A 20,673-nucleotide genomic window follows, 5' to 3' on the forward strand; every position below is an offset into this window, starting at 1 on the left:
TTAGGGGTCTTATTTATTGCTCTATCAAAAATAAATATTTTAATATACCGTACATTTTTTGTATCGTGTTATTTGCAACATTGCGGTCCCTCTGGCCAAAACTGCGCGTTCTAAGCTCTCGTCGCGAACGGCTAGCTAACACAGACGCGCTTAAAATGCTTCGAGCATTTCTTTATTTGCTTGGTAATTACCTGAAAACAAGTGCGGGTATTCTGTCTTTTGAAAGTGCTTGGAATAAATGGTCATGTTCCTTGTAACGGCTTTAAAACGCCGAACCCATTCCCTATTTTCATTGCTCGACATACCGTTGCACGACGAGTTTTCTCCTACTCATGACAAAGAATAGACTGGTCGTAGACCGTACTATAGAGTTCTTCATTATTAGCGGGAGCGTTTGCCGTCACGTTGAGCACAGATTGAGCTGGCGTCCATGCACAAGACCAGAAATCCGCAGCGTATGCGATACACGAAAAGTCCTTAATGAAATTAGACATACCAGTCCTTCGTGGAAGGCTGTTGCAAGCCGGAGCACAAGAGTTCCTTTTTTAACGCGCTCACTTTTTTCGTTAAAACGGCTTCAGGCATCACGGACGACAGTCCCTGCCACCGTTTCCGCGCCGCCGCCGCCGCTGCCGTCCCCGCTCCTCTGGTTCTCCGTTCGTCCGCGGGAGGGCGAGCGGCGCGCTGGAGTTGCGAATAGCAAAGCCGACATATCATTCCTACCGATTTTTACTTTTTTTTATTTAAATATGTAACATGACAGTCGCACAACATATTATGAAAACCCACAACTCCAAGCGTCCTGAAATTTTGGACCAATTGAATATTAACTGAGTTTAAAGTGTTGCCATTTAAGCAAGGTATAATTGTATGTTTGGGTCTAATCATTGTGGCCTTTATTTTGCTTTTGTTTATTTTAACGCATTTATGTTAGTCCGCAGTGATATTTGATCCCAAACAAAATTAACTTTTGACACCAGTTGCTCAGCATCATCAGAAGCCGGCAGGAGTGTTGAATCATCCGCCTATATTATAAATTTAGTGATTTGGTTGATGTTTACGATATTGTTTACATATATATTAAAAAGAAAAGAACATAAAACCCTTCTTTGTGATACACCTGAGAATACTGATATTGTATTCTCTAGATATGATTTTTTATCATTCGGTCGTGTATCATTACTGCGTGATGCGCGTTAAACACTCAAGGCTAGCGGTTGTACTGCACTGGCTATATTTCTCATCTACAGCTGGGAGACTCGTCGCCCAGTGAGGCAGACCAAGTTCTAGGCAATATAAACATACACACAACCCAATTTAGAAAGGATTTTAGTAGAAGTAAGGCTTGAACACAAAAAACACCTTAATATTCAAACTTTCATGGTAAGAGTTCGTGGTTTAAAGTGTCGAAAGCTTTGGTGAAATCAATATAAACTCCAAAAACCTTTTTTTTAAGTTCTAGATTATGTAAAACAAACTTCTTCCCTTCAAGTCATCCACGAATTCCCCGAACTTCGTTTTCTGGCAGGTGGCGCCAGTTATTTCTAAGATGTCGTCGATTTTTAAACAAAAACGAAGCAGTGTGCCCCTACCTTTTGTTATTTTATTCGGAATCATCTGAATAACACATAGATTGTTCTTCCAGCGATTTACACTTGTATATCTTTCTTGAAAAGTGCCAAGCCAAATTATTTAAAGGTAACTTCGCGCACTGGGGAAGAGGGGGAGGACAACACCAAAAAGCTTCATTCATTGAGCAGTTTCAGGTTCTTCTCGAGCGCTATTCACTCGTAAACAAAACTGGAAAAGTACTTCAATGAACTTAGTGCACTGTAAACTGTCACAAAGGTAATTTAGATGGTGGATTTATCATACTTCAATTATATCGGATGTACCGAAAAAAAAAAACTTTATGCGATGATTTGAGAGCGCCATCGTAGCGTGAAATAGTACAGAAGGCAAATATTTGCAAATCGAAGTTCTGAGAAAACACGAGTTTCAGGATTGTGATGGGCTCAGTGGATCTCCCGTGGCAAACTCTTAGCCAAATTACCATTTGTTAGCCAACTTCCGTCTGCAACTCCACAAAGAGTTGTTCGAAGACGTTGTGGAGTGACTAATGTTTTTCAGATGAAGCTTGACGACGCCATAGCCACTTTTGTTGATAGCGTTCAGCTGAAAAAGAGCTGGCATAATCAATAACAAGAAGGACATACAAAAAATGAGGGTTACCTCGAATTATTAAATTGAACGTTGCTTGCGGAAAAGAGCAAAGGTAATCGGGGTGACCAGTCGATATGACCTGGACACGCTGTTCCTCTAGAGCTTCGCTAGAGAAAAAGGGAAGTTCTAGATAAACAGCACATTACATGGATGGGCGGGCATTTGATGGATGGGCGGGCATGTTCCAGGGAAAAAAAGAAACCGGCCGTCGGATGGCCAAAAGAAAAATCTAAAACCTGATCTTCGTGTAAGGCTCCTGAAGGTGTTAGGCGCTTGAGAAAATCTGTTATGTTAGTTAAGTCTTATTTTAAACTCGGTTTGTTCATGTTCCGCACATTGAAAACCACTGCAAAAAAGACGAAGCACGCACCTGATATCGTCACACCGCCGTCTCTTTCCGCACAATAAATTCTGGTGACAATCTATTTATTTATTTAAATACCTTGAAAATTCTGAGTCAGGGTATTACATAAGGGAGTGGGTTAAAAATAGCGAGGTTAACATTTGGAGGAACAAATCGATGTCTTGAACAGACGCGATGGCTTCGGGCAGACCGTTCCAGTCCACAGATGTCGCCGGGAAAAAATATTTAAGGAATGCTGCATTTCGAGTGAAAAAAGGCCAACTTTTGCATGGTGGTCAATGCGAGGTGATTTGCGATGAGGTGGCAAGAAGAATGAATTGTGTAGATCATCGTCGAAGTAAAACCTGTAGAAAAAACATAATTTAGCGATGCGCCTGCGTGAACACAAAGGAGTTAATGATAACTTTCGTTTACGTTCAGTAACACTAACAGCCTCTGCTGCGCTGTTATCGCGCGACGCAGCAGAAGCTGGTTGCACTATCTCTCCACGGGGCGCGGTGTCGCCGAGGCGGAGAGGCGCTCCGATAGCAAACCGAAACTTAAAATCGGTCGATATTTTGCAGTTTTTCAGAAAGCCGTGAAATGCTTCGCGTGCCTTCTATCGTTCTGCAATTTGTTGCTTTAGTGTTTTTCGATGATGCTGAGCAATTTTCTAATTTAAACCATGCCCTTAAACACAATATTCAATAAGTTAATTACGCAAAAATAATTAACAACTTAAGTATCCTGGAGTTTAATAATTTTCCTAAATGGGCCCCTGGCCCAGGACTACAACGCCACAAGCCTTTTTTCGTTGCGATGAGTAGTTTGCGATGAGTAGTAAAATAGACTCAGAAGTCTATTTTATACAGTTTTGAGAAGGAGGGGGAACTTTATCGCGAAGGTTGGAGCCATTTAGTACACAGTAGTTTTGGGAGAGGGCATCATGCTGATATCTGGGTCAAGAAGGTTCAGTGAGGGTAGCTGTTCTCCGGTCCAGATAACGTTGGGGAGGTTGGGATGACGGTTGCAGATTCCGAACGCTTTTCATTGCTAACTGGTCTAATCTGGAAGAAAAAAAAGAGAGAGGAGCCAGATGAGCTTGAGACATTGTGGGCATCTTTTTTCGAACATTTATGAACTCTCTCTATCGTAGAGAGAGTTCATAAATGTTCATTTATTTTACACTGAAATTTGTGAATTAAATATGTCTCACAGATTCCGCGATCCGCCTGAGTCTTGAAATCGTTCTGCAGAATAACTATAGAGTGTTTTGACACGAGAAGTTTGGGTTTGTATTTCACATCAGACTTATGGTTATTAAATCTGAGACGGAAAGCACTTCTAGTCTGGCCAAAATATTGTCTTTTACATGCATTACATTCATTTAGGTATACTACATTATTTTAGTCGCAATCCACGTCACACCTGATTCGATGGAAAAAGTTGGAGTTGGAACTGGGTGCGGTGTCGGTGGTTCGCATTTTATGGCATATCTTACAAAGCGATTCTTGACAGGGTTTACATCATGTGGCTTTTGGAGAACTGGATTTACTTAATTTTGCATTAACTAGATTATCACGAATATTTTGTGGTCTTCTGTAAACTACTCCTGGCGCGTCAGGGAAGATTGTTTTCCTTTTAATAGATTGTCGCAGCAAATGTTGACATTTTCTTAAAATTCAGTTTATGGCTGGAAGGTGTCGGGTTTAGAGGATTGGTAGAATTATTTTTTGTAGTGTCTTTGGAGAGTGCGGCTTTTCTGTCTGTTGAGCGTGTCCTGTTCATAACATCATTTTGTAAATCGGTAGAATTGTCGTTTTATAAACGCCTCTTTTAGTTTGTCTAAATTATTGCCTTAGTCGTAATCGTTAGAGCAGATTTGGAGGCACCGAAGGGCTTGGCTGTAGGGGATAGCTGTCTTTGAGTGCCGGGGTGTGAACTTTTAAACAAGAGTTATTGCTGTGAATTGGTTGGTCTCCAGTAGACCGAGGTGCTTAGTGCACCAACAACCTTCGCGATAAAGATCCTCCTTCTCCTCAAAGCTGTATAAAATGGACTTGTAAGCGTTAAACCTGGCTCAGTCGCGAAGAAGGCAGTGCCACTGCCGAAACGTGAACTCCTGCCCACTAAGTTCCCTTTTAATTTTTCCCTTCCTGTTTGCACTAATTTATTGCGTGTAAACTTGTTTTACTTTTTTTACAAATTCCTTTTGCGTTTAATATTTTTTTTCTTTCGAATTTTAGTGGAGGGCGTTTTCAGATAAGATCGAGCAACCATGTCCGGTGACCATTTTTAATTTTGATGAAAAAAAAACATTTTGCCGGCGTCATGCCTAGAAAAATCAAACCAATCCTTGTTTTCAAAAAAAAAAATTGTCTTTGCGAAAAAAATTTGTAAGCACCCTCTCAGTCAAGTGCGCGTTTCGCGTATCGCGCGATGTAGACATTTCGGGCGGCTTCCCCCAAAAAAACTGTTCTGGCTACGGGTCTGGAAATATTTACTGACAAATTAGGAACAGAAAGAATCGACAAAAAGTATTAATCACCAAGTTTTAGGGTCGTTACCTTGAGAAATAAAATCACGAACACGGCACATTGCGCAATAAGGCTCTGTATTAACGATTTTTTTTCTCCGTATTTGTGAAACCTAAGGTCTTAAAAGTTTGCCAGTGTGTTACCCTGTAGATAATTGATCTGGGTATGAAATATCGTTGTCCTGGTTAGCGGGAGAATTTTACGAGACCTTCTCACGCAGAGGCATTTAACTAAAAATGCATTATTTTGAAAACCATTTAAAAGAAAGGTCATCTTTAATTCTCTTGAAACTCTACGAAATTAAAATTTATAACATGTATTAACAGAATCACCAAAAACGTAATGCAATACTAGCGTGGCTTTGAAGTTATATAAAAAGAGAAATATGGCCAAATTGACGCTTACGCTGTTGCCATAAATGGGGCGTGCACATACCCATTTTTCACAATTTCATTATCGCTACAAAGCGTAAAAATGTTACGTGGTGGCCAGGAAAAGACAAATTGACAGCACAGAGGTGGACGGTAGTTTTGATGGGAAAATTTTTAATACATGTTTGTACAACCGACCCAAAAATGCCCATGGGCCGAAGAAATCGAGGTGCGCCAGCCCGTGACAAGCTTCGCGGTACCTGTTTCAACAGCCAGCGTATAGCGTCTCCGTCTACGCGATGTAAAGGAAGCAACAGGAACGACTTTGTGTCGCTCCTGTTGCTTCCTGTTCGCTCCCGTTGCTTGGCGGTAACAACCGGAACAACGGCAGAACCTGAACCAAAACAAGGATTGGCTTTATTCTTCTGGGCATGACGCCAGCAAAATATTTTTTTTATCAAAATTAAAAATGGTTACCGGACATGGTTGTTCGATCTTATCTGAAAACGTCCTGGATATCATTTTATTTTTAAATAGACTTTCAGTGTTCTATTTCTTCACCCCCATCGTACTTTACTTTCTTCCTACTCAGTTACTATACCAAATAAAATCTTTTTTTTTTTTTTTACATTCTTCAACTGCTGCGTCATAGCACCCTCCTTCGTGGGCACATATTTCTCGGAAGCACCTGTAAACCTTTTTGCTGATACATTTACATATGGACTCACCGACCTCATAAATACTATACATAATCAGGTTAAGCCACGGGGCAAATACATCGGGCCCAGTGATGTGTCTCTCGCAACCTACCCCTGCTTCTATAGCGAGTAAAACGGCAACGTTGACCTAGGCACGAGCTCCCTTTGCCCGAAACCTGTGTACAGCTCAGCGCGCCCGGAATTTCGGAAGCCGCAAAGCGCCAGAGACGGCAAAGGACCCCGTCACGGCGATTGACGCGATATCTTGTCCGCTTCACATGAACACGACTCAGGCGGAACACGCGCCTCATATCCCCCCCCCCCCCCCCCAACACGAGCCACTGACGGGCGGACAAAGGCAGCACCGCGTTCGGCCCGGCCTCACAAAGGCCCCCGCTACAAAGTCGACCGTTAAAAAGCCAGCTCACGGACCGCAACACCCCTCCGCCGTGACAAGGTACGTATTTCGCCTCGAACCCATCATTTTCAGATCTTCCAAAATCGAAACAGCGGCAATACTTAACATCGGGAAGTGCAAATAAAACAAACAAAAAAGGACAAAAAAGAAGGGGGAGGTCTCTTCCACTGCCCTTTAACTTCCCAGCCACCCAGCCCCTCGGAAAACCAGTGAAGCGAGAGCCATATGAAAAAAAAAAAAAAAAAAAAAATACTAATATCCCATTTCGGGAGAGAGGTACACGCGGCGCCGCACGTGCCGCGAGCGCCATATTGGGGTTTTCATTTAGCGCTGCCTCCCGCCTCCCCCGTTCGACATCCAGCAGCGCTCAGGTCGACATTGTGGCGGCATCAAGATTAGGTGACGGTTCCGCAGTCAGGACCCCGACGCGGGGTCGGCCCCATCAACCGGAGTTCTCTGAAGGGCGCGCTGGGCCTCTCGAGGCTCGTCCGCTGACAGCCTCGCCTGGACGACGACCCGCTGTTCTACAACTCCGCTTCAACTCACGATGGACCGCGAGGGATACTACGGGCCGTCGAAGCCAATCCAATCCAATGCCGCGTGTGAGTGTCACGTGGGCTACGAGGAGGGAAGCGGGAGTGTAGTTACGTGTTGCATTCACACCGCTGGATTGGCTGGGATAGCTAGCAGCGTCCCTTGCGGTCCGTCCTAAGATGGAAACGGACCGTAGTAGAGGGAGCCTCGGCGCTTGTGCGTGGCAACGACGGAGTTCCCCGATGACCGTGGGAGCCGTGTCGGAAGTGTCTCTCTTGCACGGGAGGAGAATTAGCGCACGGAATCTCATCTTCGATCTCTCGTGTCGGGACCGCGTGTGTGCGAGCACGGGCGCTCTCGTTCGGGGGAGGTTGCGCTGCGCGGCACGCGTATTCGATGTTGCAACTCCCGAAAACGATGTTCTTCTCACACACGAAGGAGGACGGGTGGACAGCAGAGAGTTGGGCTGACTAATGGGAACCGCACCGGGTTCCGATTCCGCGGCCATTTCTGCAAAACTACACGGCAATTTTTTTATTTTTTTTTTTTGTGTGTGTGTGTGTGTGTGTTGCGGCGCGTTTTTTTTTTTTTTTTTTTTTTCGTTTTATGGTTTTTTATTTTTCTGTTTCTGACTTTGGAGGATGCGACTTCGGCCCGAAGTTTTATTAAATTAAGCCCCGGATTATCCACATTAACCTTTCTTTATTTTGTCGGGAAATAGAGACCTATGTTGTGTATTTTCTAGGGTATTTGTGTGTCCGTGTGCGCGCGTGTGTGTGTCATTTAGAAGGGGAGACTGCTTATGTTTCTGACAAGTCGGATTGCGCCTCGGTTATTTGGTCGCATAGCAATTTTGAACAGGAGTTCGAACATTCACGCTCCTAGAGTTAACCTATGGTTGAAACAAACATGAATTACTCATTAGACGACAAGAGGACAAGCGACAAACACACGTCTAAAACTCAGCTGATTAGAATCGTCTAAGTAGCGTTAAACACGCTCGCCTGTTTAACCTGGTCTTCAAAACATGAATTACTTGATTCTTCCTAATCAAGCGTGACGTGGCCGAACGCTCATTGAACATGAACAATTAATTGAACATGAATCCAAACCGAACGCTGAAGCAGCGTTCGTGTCCAACCTGAGACCCGTTCTCGATCAAGGTAGACGACGTAAATACTTCAGTGCACAGGCCTTGTTTCAGTAAGCCCCGAGCTGCGCGGAAAACCAGCTAAATAAAGCGCCCCATAAAGTTCCATCACTTCGCCAATAATCGCTGACAGGAGAAGCAGTGTATAAGGTGTTTCTTTCGGATATACGTCCAGCGTCCAGCAAGATCTCGTTGCCTTTCGTCCTGGCCGCGCCTGCACGCCCTTGCAATATTGCTGAATGTTTGACGTAATCAAATGCTCCTCGAACATCGAGAAATACCGCTGTTGTAAGCTTTCCGCGAAATGTCTGGTCGTCAAGTCGTTACAAGGTCAATGACATTGTTAACTGAGCTGCGGCTTTATCTGAATTTTAAAAAAACATTCAAGATGCTATAAACCATTCAAGGCGTGAGAGCATTAAGTGCTTTAAGCAATTAAATCAATTAAGCAATTAATTTAATTGCTTGTTAAAGCGGGGGGTCGGTAAGATTACATGTCCAGTGGGGACTTACCCGGTTTACGAATGGGTATAATGCAGGCAGTTTTCCATTCAGGAGGTATACATCAGCTTGCCCACGCGTAATAATAACTACCTCTAGTAAATCTTAGCGAGTCTCAGGTCCTTGATCAGCAAGTGTGCCATAGGTTGCCACATCTGGACCTGGTGATGGAGAATGACTGAGGGGAGCCAGAACTTTATCTAGCTCCGGGGCACTGAATATAGCATCTATGAAGAATGAAAAGGGAGTGTCGATTGAAGCTTCAGTGCTCAAAGGTGAATGCCAAACCTTCATTGTTGACAGAACAAGTGATGCACAAAATTCTTCAGCAATACTCAATGGCAACTGTCTTAAGAAAAGTGTCAACGCTTCAAAAGGTACTTTTTTGTTGTGGTGTAGATCTTAGTCCGCGAGCAATATGCTATATTTTTTTAGCGGATCACGTGGGTCGAATAAGGCACATTTTTCTTTTTCATTTACTTAGAGCGAGTTTAACCAAGTGACGGCGATTATGTTTTATAGTTTGCTTGTCTTACGAATGTCAGTCGGTAATTTAATTCTCCTGGCTCGACGAGTCGACGCTCTACACTTTGACAAATACCTCAAAGTTTTTTCGTACTCTGCGTCTACAACAGTACGTGAAGACGTGAGACGAACACACCTAGTAGCATCTGCAGGTGTATGCGCAGTTCAGCCTATTCCTGGTAACATGTCCAGCCGATATTTAAGGTCATATCACGTCCGGCACTGCTGGCTTTGAAGTTGCGAACAATAATGTATGTTGGGAAGTGACCGCTATTATGGCTTTCTATGTCCACAAACCAGGAGTTTCGAGACACGAATTCACGTGACAGGAACGCAACGTCTAACCAGCGGCTACAGCGACTGTCCTGAAAGATTGTGGGAGAACCGTCACTCAAAATACAGAGGTAAGGAGAATCTACCAGTTCAAGTAGTATTCACCCGCGGCATGTAGTTCTTACACTACCCTAAGCGATACTATATGGGCATTGAAAGTACAATAATAACTTGTGATCTACATTCTCAGATGATATCATCCAGTCGTATGGTACGAATATCGCAAGCAATGGGTATATACGGTGTTATTACAGTAAACGCGAGCTTGTCCTCCCGTACATAAACGCAGACGTACTCATTGTTCAGATCAAAATAGATACTATTCGATATATAGGTTAAGTCCATTGGTAATGTGAGAAGGACTCAAATCACGTCAGAATGGCGAGCTGATTTAAATAATTTACCCGATAGTCGAAAATATGGCGCCACACGCGATTCGCTAATCGCCAAAATTGGAAACTGGTGCTTGAACTTGAATTGCCTAAAGTTTGAAAGTCGAGTAAAAAGCCCTCTCGCATTCCATTAAAAACAGTTGCATTTTGACCTGTCCTCAAATGAAGGGGCATCAGCCATTATATGTTTTTATCAGTGCGTCAATCCGGCGTTGTGCCGGTGCAGAACATAATCGCCTGCTTTTCATCTTGTAGACAGCCGACACAAGGAGCACAACTCGTCCTACATCTACACTGTCATCGGCAAGTCACGGCGCCCCGACAGTCTGCAATCAGCTGACGGTGACAACTGGAAGGCTTGCTCGGAAGTGTGACGTACGCCGACGACAGCGCTGGTGCCGACAAAAGCAACCGTCCCAAGGCACCTGATGGCAGTCCGGCGTTGTGTCAGTGCAGAACATAATCGTCTGCACTTCATCTTGTAGGTAAGGCAGCGTTTTCTACGTAAAGATATCGGGTGTTGTATTCTGCCAGATTGCCCGTCTGTTTACTGTGCATTCTTTTCTTGTCTTTTCTATAATGTCTAGGTCCGCTGAATGATTGGCATGCCTTAAAACTTTGACAAAAGATACCCCGTGTATTAAGGGCGTCGAATGCAAGAATTGCTACCATGTAGGGAAATGTTCCGGTACGACCAAAACATTGTTTAAAAACATAACTAGGGAAATTCTGAAATCCTGGCATTGTGCCGCATGCAACACACGCACTAGGCCATAAAACAGTCTGTCAACACTGGATTCGGTCAAAGCGATTGAGGGCGACCTGATAGGATTCCTAAGATTGTAACTTGGCACCTATCATGACGAGGATGCCAGCGATAAACACAAATTTGACTCACGTGTTGGGAAAGATTGAATGTTTGGAAACATCACTTAGTGCACAGTCGAGCAAAGGAGACACCATAATGCAGAAAATCGAGAACCAGACTAAGACAGTGGAAGGAATGAAAAAAAAGCTTGAATGAGCTTAGCACCCAATATGATGCGGTTTGTTCGACGCTAAAAACGCACGAATACGCAATAAGGGAGTTGAGAGAGGAATCGGAAGACCTGGAAACGAGGCTAAAGCAAAATATTTATGAGTTGATCGAGCTCAGAAGTGCACTAAGCGAGGCGGAAATGTACTTTCGTTGAAAAAATATTGAGATTTACGGCATAAAGCAGCAACGACAAGAATATGTAATGAAGATTGTTCAGGAGCTTGCATCAAAGCTTGAATTTCCGGTTCCCACTCCCGAACAAATCGAGGCCGTGCACAGGCAAAAGGCAGAAAAATCCCTCGGATTCTGGTTAGGTTCACGGGGAGAACGAGCAGGGGCTCGTGGACAGATAGAAGGATAGCACTCAGAACTGAAGGAGTATTCATTAACGAAAACTTAACTAGAGCTCTACGGGGGCTGTTTTGAGAAACAAAGAAGGTGGCCAAAGAAAACTCGTACAAATTTATTTGCATGCGCAATCGTAAAAGATTTGTAAGGCAAAGACAAGGAGCTTCTTCTATTCAAATTGGGAATGCAAGAAATTTGAACAAGATTTGTTAAAATGAAAATCTCATTTCAGTCATTCTCAAATTGGGATGTTATTACACAACGTACAAAAGTAGAGAATGAAAGTGATGCATTAACACTACTACATATTAATATTAGAAGCCTGCAAAAACGCTAGGATCAATTGAACGTATATTTGTTGGGCGGCGGAGAAAAGTTCCCCGGAGAAAAGCTCACCGGAGATTAGCTCACCGGAGAACAGCTGACCGCCGAGCTGTCCGATGCGGAGAAAAGCTCACCGGCCTTTTGACCGATGAGGAGAAAAGCTCACCTACGAATTTAAGAATCGCACGTTGACTGAAGCGAAATACGTTCACTCAACAGAAGTATGCTGGGATGCCTAACGCACATGCGTTTATTTTGCACTTCACTAGCGGACTATAATCTTAAAGTATAAAAACATCGTGTACCACATCAGGCGTTGCCCGACGAAAATAAAATACATTCGATGGAACGCTAATTAAAAGAACCGGGGAAATGTAATTAGTGCGGAGGGCTGCAGCTCAAGTAGTTTCTAGACACCTTTTATGAAGTATACCAACACCGCATTGCTAAATATCCATATTTCACCATTTGTTTAAGAAAGAGTGATTCTTACCTTATTCGAACGGAAAATACAAAACGTCGCATTTCCTCCATCCCGGCTACGTCAGAATTAAATACGGTGACAATCACACGAAATGGGTTGACATAGAAGCGGAGCGAGGGCTACAGCCAGGGCAGAGAGTGAAAATCAAGATGACTTAAATCGTGAATCAAATGCAACCGGTTTTACAAGGATGATTTAAATCAAAACTTAGCCACAAAAAAAATAATTAACTATTTTCTTTTTTTTATTATTATTTGATGTTTTTATATGGCCATATATTTTGTATATAAATCAAAGAATCATCACACAGTACAGATTTATTTTGAACTGATCACGAGCAAAAAGCAATGGTCTTCGGGCTGGATGTTCTAATATTAACGGAAGTAAATGTCGATGATGCTGCCTGTCAAGGATTCAATTTAAATAATTTCAGTCCCCATTACTTGTGCCGCGAAAAACGTAGAGGTGGGGGTGTGCTGGCGTTTGTCCGGGACGACTAGGTGTCAGAGCGCGTGGAGACCACATTTATTGGAGTGGTAACAGTGTCAATATACCGGCAAAACGAGTCGTTTACAGTTGGTACTGTGTACAGACCGCCCACCAATGGCTTAGTTCCTTTTGCGACGAATTTAGTTCTTTTTTTTTTTTACTTAATAATGGCCCTCATCTATTTTAGCGGGTGATTTCAAACTTGACCTTTGAAATATGTTTAGGTCAGCTCTGTATCTGGATATTTTAGCTGAGTTTGGGTTGGGAAATACTATTAACGACTACACAAGAGAAGAATGCCTCGGGGATAATATTACGCGGAGTCGTATTGATCATATTATAGTCAGAGTAAGTGAATTGAGAACACTATCTGGGCTGATTAAGCAAAAATTTCCAAGAGATTACTTTCTAATTATAATACTACTGCAAAAGAAAATCTTTAAAAACTTGCGGACCGAAGATGATAATAGAATTATTTTTGATAACAAAAATACTGTCAGATTAATACAAGATTACGATTGCAACCTGCTTATTGAAAGTGATCATATTGCTACGCATATGCCAGTAGTTGATCAAGTCCAAGAACATTATTCTATCTCAAAAAGAAGAGAAATACAAAAAAAAAGATAAAAATGTATGGATCGATAGAGATATAATAGAACACTGCTACTTAAAAGACAAGCTTTGGGCAAGATGTAAAAAAAACGGATAATGTGCTTCTTAAAGAGTAATTTCAAAAAATGTGAATTCAAATAACGGCTACGATACGGATACGACTAGTAAAACGGAAATATGACCTGATTGAGTTCAAAGACTGCAAGGGAAATTATCCAAGAATATCGCAACTAACACGGCAGTTATCAGGTACAACGGCTAAACAAAACATAGGCGAAGTAATTGCAAAAAGCTTTGGAGAGACAACGAATTTTCCAGTCCTTGAAAATTCTTTTAACCATGCGTTTATTGATTCTGTACAGAATTTAAGAACCATGATAAAAAAAAACAATGTGACTCCTGTCGATATCGGAACTAGTGTAGATTCAGCGTTTTTACCTTTGATGACGGAGTGCGATCTAGAAAAATACTTTCTAGTATGTCTTTATTGAAGCCAGCTAGGCATGACCTAATAAGAGTGCGGGATCTATACTGCAACTTTTATAAACTGAGAGGTGTTTTGCTTTCAATTCTCAATGGCATATTTCCAACCGGAAATATTCCAGACGGGATGAAATTGCCTGTAATAAAGCCAGTACACAAAAAGGATCTAAAAACAACTAACAAATTATAGACCATTATCCATACTTCCAGCCATGACATACATCATGGAAAAGTATTTAGCGAAATTGATGACCTCATTCTGTGACAAATTTGCTTTAATACTATCAACACGATACGGGTTTTGAAAACAAAAAGAAAACACGACTTTGTTGATGAAAAATTTTTCGGCTATCATTTATAAGGACAGAACGAGCGGGTTGGTATGGATAATTAAACTTGAGGAAGAAAACGAGAAGGGACAAACAAACACAAACTTGCCTGTTGGAAGTTTGTGTTTGTCCATCCCTTCTCGTTTTCTCCCTCATGTTTAACATTTATAAGACTTTAGGCAATAATCAAATCGCTTTTACAGTGTTTCTTGACCTATCCCGATCCTTCGATACCATAGATCATTCAGCCATGTTAGCAAAGCTGTACAAAATAGAGTTTAGAGGGCCATTTTATACCGTTCTCAAGAGTTACTTTACTAACCGATTTCAAATGGTGAAGCTTAACGGTCAAACAAGTGATAAAGTTAAAACTAAGTTCTGTGTTCTGCAAGGGTCTACACTGGGTCCTTTACTCTTTAACATGTATACTAATAACATAGGTGACCTGAAGCTCAAATCAAATTTATTTCAATACGCAGATGACACTGCATTATATTACCACACGAACAATACAATCGCGCTGCTCCTATATTTCAAAACCATATAGTACAATCAGGGATGTGCTGTATTTCAAATACAAGTATTTGAAATACGTATTTCAAATACTTTGTGTATTTTGCATTTGTATTTAATTACAAATTGGGTAATGTATTTGACGTGTGTATCTAAATACTAAAACGGGGGTATTTCAAATACAATTGTAATTAAATACAATTTTGTAGACGAAAATACATCCCTCAAATTTATCGTCACTGTTCAGAGCAGGAAGAAAACTACGTCCAGCACCGAATGCAGTGTCTCTCAATCAAGCACAAGCGTTTGGTGACTTTGCGATTACGGTGCTACTCCAGGGCAAGAATAGTGACGAAATCAACGTGCACAGGCAGACAGGCTAAATAAGTGCCTGTGACAACTTGTGATGCTTTTCAGCCTGATTTCCCTCCATATTTTTGCCTGGAACATTCTAAATGCGCGGGTCGTCCAGTTTTTTGTAACTGGTGCGAGTTGCAACAATAAAAAATTCTCTAGCTAGTGCTGCGCGTCTTGGTCGTCTTGGTTCTTTGTTGGTCTATACCAAAATGTAATCGACAAAAAAAGCTGCTTGAAGCTCTGTACTTTTCTCACATATTACGTCCAAGCTGATTACGTTTTTTTTTTGTTATTATATTTCTATTACGTTACTAGAGCCTCGCACACTAACTCCCGAGTGTGCAATGCAAAATTATAATGAGATGCCAAGAAACCTGTTGCAGGTGCCCTGAAGTCGCTGACGCAGATTTTGAGGAATGTATTTGGAAAAGTATTTGGAGGAGACCAAATACATTTGGTTGTATTTGTATCTTGTATTTAAATACTTTTTGGTAATGTAATTAGATTTGTAATTAAATACATTTTTGACAAAGTATTTTATATTTGTATTTCCATACATATTTGCATGTATTTTGCCCATCCCTGATACAATTAATGAGCTGGTTCACAAATAATTGTATTTTTGTTCATCGCAACAAAACTAGTGTCCAAAACTCTCATAAACAAGTTCCGTTGATGTTCCCCTATTCCTTCATGATCGACATTGTGATCAGTGCGACTGCCAAAAAATTAATACTCTTAAAACAATACCCTACCTTGTTTGCATTTCGACGAAAACGTTTTATGGAGTAAAACATTTTCGTCACAGGAGCGGACTTCACAGATCCGCTCCTGTGTGGAGAGGAGGGGAAAAGTGGGCGAGTGGGAATGGAGAGAAGGAAACTGGGAACCGGTTTTTTCCCCGGTAGAAGACGATTCTGTAGGTCGGACAACTACAAGTTACCCGCGAAAAGTTAGAGTACTGAATACAAACTTATGAAAGTATTTGCAAGATACCTAGTTACTCTCAAAAGTATTTAAGATACAGCAACTTGAGTAGAGCATTTAGGTTACGTACAAGTCTGTTTCAAACCTCCGTCCGCGTGGAATTCAAGGAGCTCCACTTCAATTGCTCCTAAATCTCGCGCAATGGTTTCCGTGGTTTGACAGCCACAAATTCAGCGCGTCACTCATAAAAGGATACGGCACCTTGCCGAAGGATCGAGGGTACGCATATCTAAGATCCGCGAGACGAAAGTTGGCCATCACTGGTCTATAGAGGGTATTCACTGGACGCCATAATTGAGGCCGATGTTGAGAGCGCATGCTCAGAGCAAGCTCACATTAACAGCCTGCTAAGACTGGCAATGTTAGTGGTAAGGAATCCAAGAACTACGGAAACTAGCCGTCAGCACGCGCTCAGGAGCGGTGCACACAGCTATGGCCGCTAGTGAGTACTCCTCTAGCGATGACCCCCGCAGGAGCCGACCAACGCGGAGCAAGCACTCTTCGCTTAACACAATTCATGCCCCCCACCGCGAAGCTCTTGATGCGTATCACGGATGGTGTGTGTGGGTGTCTGCGACTACTTTTGTGTTTTACCGGCACCGTCCCGGGGCCCTTCTGCGCAGAGAGCAAGGTGATGAAGCGAAACCATGTTCGTGACCCCCTTTAATTGATAGTCAGCGCTTCGCAACTTCTGCTCGTCTGTCCCCTTCTTTTCTTTTTCTGCTTTTTTTTTTCGTACGCCATAAGCGGTCCTCAGCGTTTTGGTTGACTATAGAAGCGAGCGAGGCATACCAGCCGGCCCCGGCAAAACATGCGGTCAACCGACGCAAAGTGGGGAGACCCCCTGGTGAGCTGGAGGCGTGCCGCGACGGGTTGTTTTGTAGAGGCGCAGACCGTGTAATTACATCCGAGGCACCAGCAGCGCAACTCGAGACAGGGTGCTCTTTTGGAGGAGCCAACCCCGCGCTCAATATCACTCAGCTGCCGGTTGCACTGATGTGTGCCTTTCAGTAGAGCAGGCAATGAAGCTTGCTAGAGACGCTAAAGTTTGTTCCGACAGGTAGCCCATGCACATAAAAAATGCGGGTATAATCTTACACCCCTTGCCACCTAAAATACACCCCAAAACTTCAGTTCGACGTACAGATCACTGACGTTCAACCGACGGTACCAACTTTCCTGAGCGGCTTGAAAGCCGAGTTGTACAGCTTATTAAAATAGTCAATGAACGTGTGTCTGATTGCAAAAGAAGCAATCAGGGTTTCCTTGGCTCTACTGCAAAACTTCAGTCTTTTTTTTTTTTTTGTAGTCTTTGATTCGCACTTTATCAGTTTAATACTTTATATCCCACCGTCACCAAGCCTCTCGTAAAAGTTGGCGCCGTCAGTTAGACGTCTGTAGGCTGTGCGTCAAACTGAAGTTTTAGGGCGTCTTATATGTGACAAGAAGATGTAATGGCTACACTTCTTTTTTTAGGGTGTGGCAGAGCTTTTTTGGCTTGTTCGACAGATAGCTGCGCCATCTTGTGCGTTCCGCACAAGATGGCGCAACTCTTGAGACTCGCCACGACCGCAATCATTGGTCCGATCTCGAGCTGGAACGTCCGTGTGCCCCGCTATGGCCCTGCAGAAGTAGGCATGCAGTTCTCGCGTCCAGGAGTTTGGTGCAGTGTTGTGCCCGTTATCAATAATAAGAAATTAAAGAGCACTACTCGTTAGCTCGTCCAAACCTAACGGATTACAAATATTCGTTACCGTCCTCCGGATGCGATCAAATATCGTTATCGCTATTTCAAGAACAAACGAACGCTACTTTTGCGTTGATTTATATGTCAGCACTATTTGACAGCGATAAACCGCGAGTGCGAACATCGATAACGGTTAAACTTTAACAAGGTATTGTGTTTTATATCATTTTTGATATTCCTTTAAGCAAATTTGTAGTATATATAATTTGTGTTTTGTTCGGATAAATTATGCCACACAAAAAAAATATAGATTTACCCTTCTTATCCCGGTTTAAAGAAGGCGTATTTATTTATATTTAAGCTGAAGCAACAATGTAGTAATCAAAAGTAACGATAAACATCATTTGATAGACGGTGCCCTAAAAGTGTAACGAAGATACTTTACTTGTTAGTATTTGAGAAGTCGAACGAGTACGTTAGTACTGTGAGGCATGAAGGCCAAGTCTTGTAAAAGAATTGAGAAAGAATATTTACATTAAAGGTACACGTTAAGTAGTTGGGCTAAGAGCGAGTTGGTGGTGGCTGGTTGGACTGGCTGAAGGCTCGACAAAAGCCCGCGACAGGCACAAGACAGGAACGCACGAGCGGTCCGGGCCGCGCATGAGGGCGGCTTCTTTGTCTTCCGTCACCAGGCACGCTCACTTGGGGCGCGTCAAAGGCAGTGTTGGAGGTAATGCGTTACTAGTAACGACGTTACTGGTAACGCGTTACATTTTTCGCTAACGCAGTAATGTACTCATTAGTATTCTGAATGACTAACGAGTAAAGTATTTCCGCTACTTTTTTACGGTGTCGGCTGCCAAATTTCGTTACTCGTTACTCGTTACTTTTGACCAAAACTGGTGAAATCCTGCACGAGCTTATCTCAAAATCCTGCACCAGCTTATCGCTGCACGGAACCAGCACCCGTCACAGTAAAGTTAAAAAAAAACTCACGTCTTGAAGGCGAAACAAACCTTCTGCTACCAGCTAATTCCGTCCATCCTCCTTTTCTTTTTTTCGTCGTGTCTCCACCCACAAGGCATGAACGAACGACTGCGTTACAGCCTCCTCCCCTCCCTCCTCCCCCCCCCCCCCCCCCCCTCTGCTTTGTGCAACAGAAGTGGACAGCCGTGGAGAGACATCCGTTTACAACAGTGGACAACTAGTGGCGAAGCGATTTGCTCATTTCTCTAGTTTCAAAAAAAAAGGAAACACCCTTTATGGAATAATTTTACCCTCGCTCTCCCCCTCGCTGCCTGAAAGTTCCTGACCCAATTTTTGTACACAGAAAATCTTTCGCTTGGTTATAGTCGGTTACAAGTCAAGAAGGTAGGAGAAGCTCCTCCCACAAGTGTGATGCGCCCGTTTCAAATCTCTCCGCAGTCGAAAGAAGAGTTCACTGGAAACGCTCCTTGTTCCGCTTCAATGGATTCCCACTTGTCTCCGATCCCACTTTTTAAGAAAGCGACCTTTGTATTTGTCGGAGAGGGAACCGAGCCCCTGAAAGCAGCCTTTGTATCCATCGGGGGGGAAGCTAATCCCCGAAAGTCGTATTTGTTTCCGTCGGTGGGGGAGAACTCTAATCTCCCTCTCGTGGCTTCCACAATGCTAAGTAAAAGTCCAAAGATAAAGCAAATATGTACAGAAAGGCAAGACCCTCCTCGCGCGTTGTCCGCGACGTCACGGAAACGGTGGGACGCTATTGGATGCAAAGGTGGCGGAGGGATATCTGATTCCCTTAGAGGGGCATTTGCCGCTACCTTCTTAACCTGTAACTGACTATAGTCTTTATTATACAATCTTGTGCGCAACAAAGACGAGGACAAAAGCAGAGAAGAGGACACAACAAGGCGCAACTTTCAACTGAATTTTATTGAAAACGTGTTCCGGTATATATAGTCTCAACCATCGTTACAATGACAACAAAAAGACAAAAGTAAAGGAAAAAAAGAAAACCATGACAGAGCATAACTGGGAAACAAAACTATCTCGTTCTCAGGAAAAACAATTCCTTCTCCGATAATGCAATCGACGGCATAGCAACACACATGTCTCCTAAATAATCAATGTGCTCGGCTTCTATGATTTCGCGTGTTACCGCTGACTTGCATTTCCCAATCTTTACGCATTCATCTAACAGTGGGGTACAACCGCATGTCCTGCAATGCAAGTCAAGAAAGCCACCGTTCTTTTTTTGCACGTTGTTATTGTGCTCGCGAAGCCGATCATTTAGGCAGCGCCCCGTCTGCCCGACGTAGTGGCTGCCACAGGACAACGGAATGCGCTAAACCACGCCATCTGTACAGTCGACAAATTTCGTTCTGTGCTTCTTTTCACATCCATGTTTGGCAGGCACGCCAGGCTTTGATAGTTTGCACAGGTCGATGAGCTTATTGGGCGCAGAAAACACTACCTTTACATTTGATCGCATTGCTATTTTCTTTAGATTGTGCGACACTCGGTGTATATACGGAATCACAACAACTTTTCCTTTTTGTCTTACCGGCTGGCTCCCATTGTTTTCTACGAGACAACGCTTTCTTAGAAGGCCTTCCGCGACCGCAGCAAGAATGTGTTTTGGATACCCAGCTGCGAGCAAGCGCAAAACTTGCTGATTAAAACCCTGGGGGATCAAATGCTCACAGGGCTTTTTTAGTACATTGGTGAAACACAGGTTAACAATACTCCTTTTGACTAGCTCGTTTTCACGTTTTCAATCAAATTCAGTTGAAAGTTGCGCCTTGTTGTGTCCTCTTCTCTGCTTTTGTCCTCGTCTTTGTTGCGCACAAGATTGTATAAGATGTCAAACCAACTCGGCCAAACAGCCACACTTCATTAGTCTTTACTTCCCTAAGGTCATGATAAAAAAATTAAGAAAAAAAGTTTTAAACCTGGAAAGAAAACTTACAAACACGAAACCTTTTTTTTTCACAGAAAAACTAAGAGCTACT

The sequence above is a fragment of the Ixodes scapularis genome, unplaced genomic scaffold, assembly GCF_016920785.2.
Source record: "Ixodes scapularis isolate PalLabHiFi unplaced genomic scaffold, ASM1692078v2 PGA_scaffold44__24_contigs__length_19508400, whole genome shotgun sequence".
Classification (NCBI taxonomy): Eukaryota; Metazoa; Arthropoda; class Arachnida; order Ixodida; family Ixodidae; genus Ixodes; species Ixodes scapularis.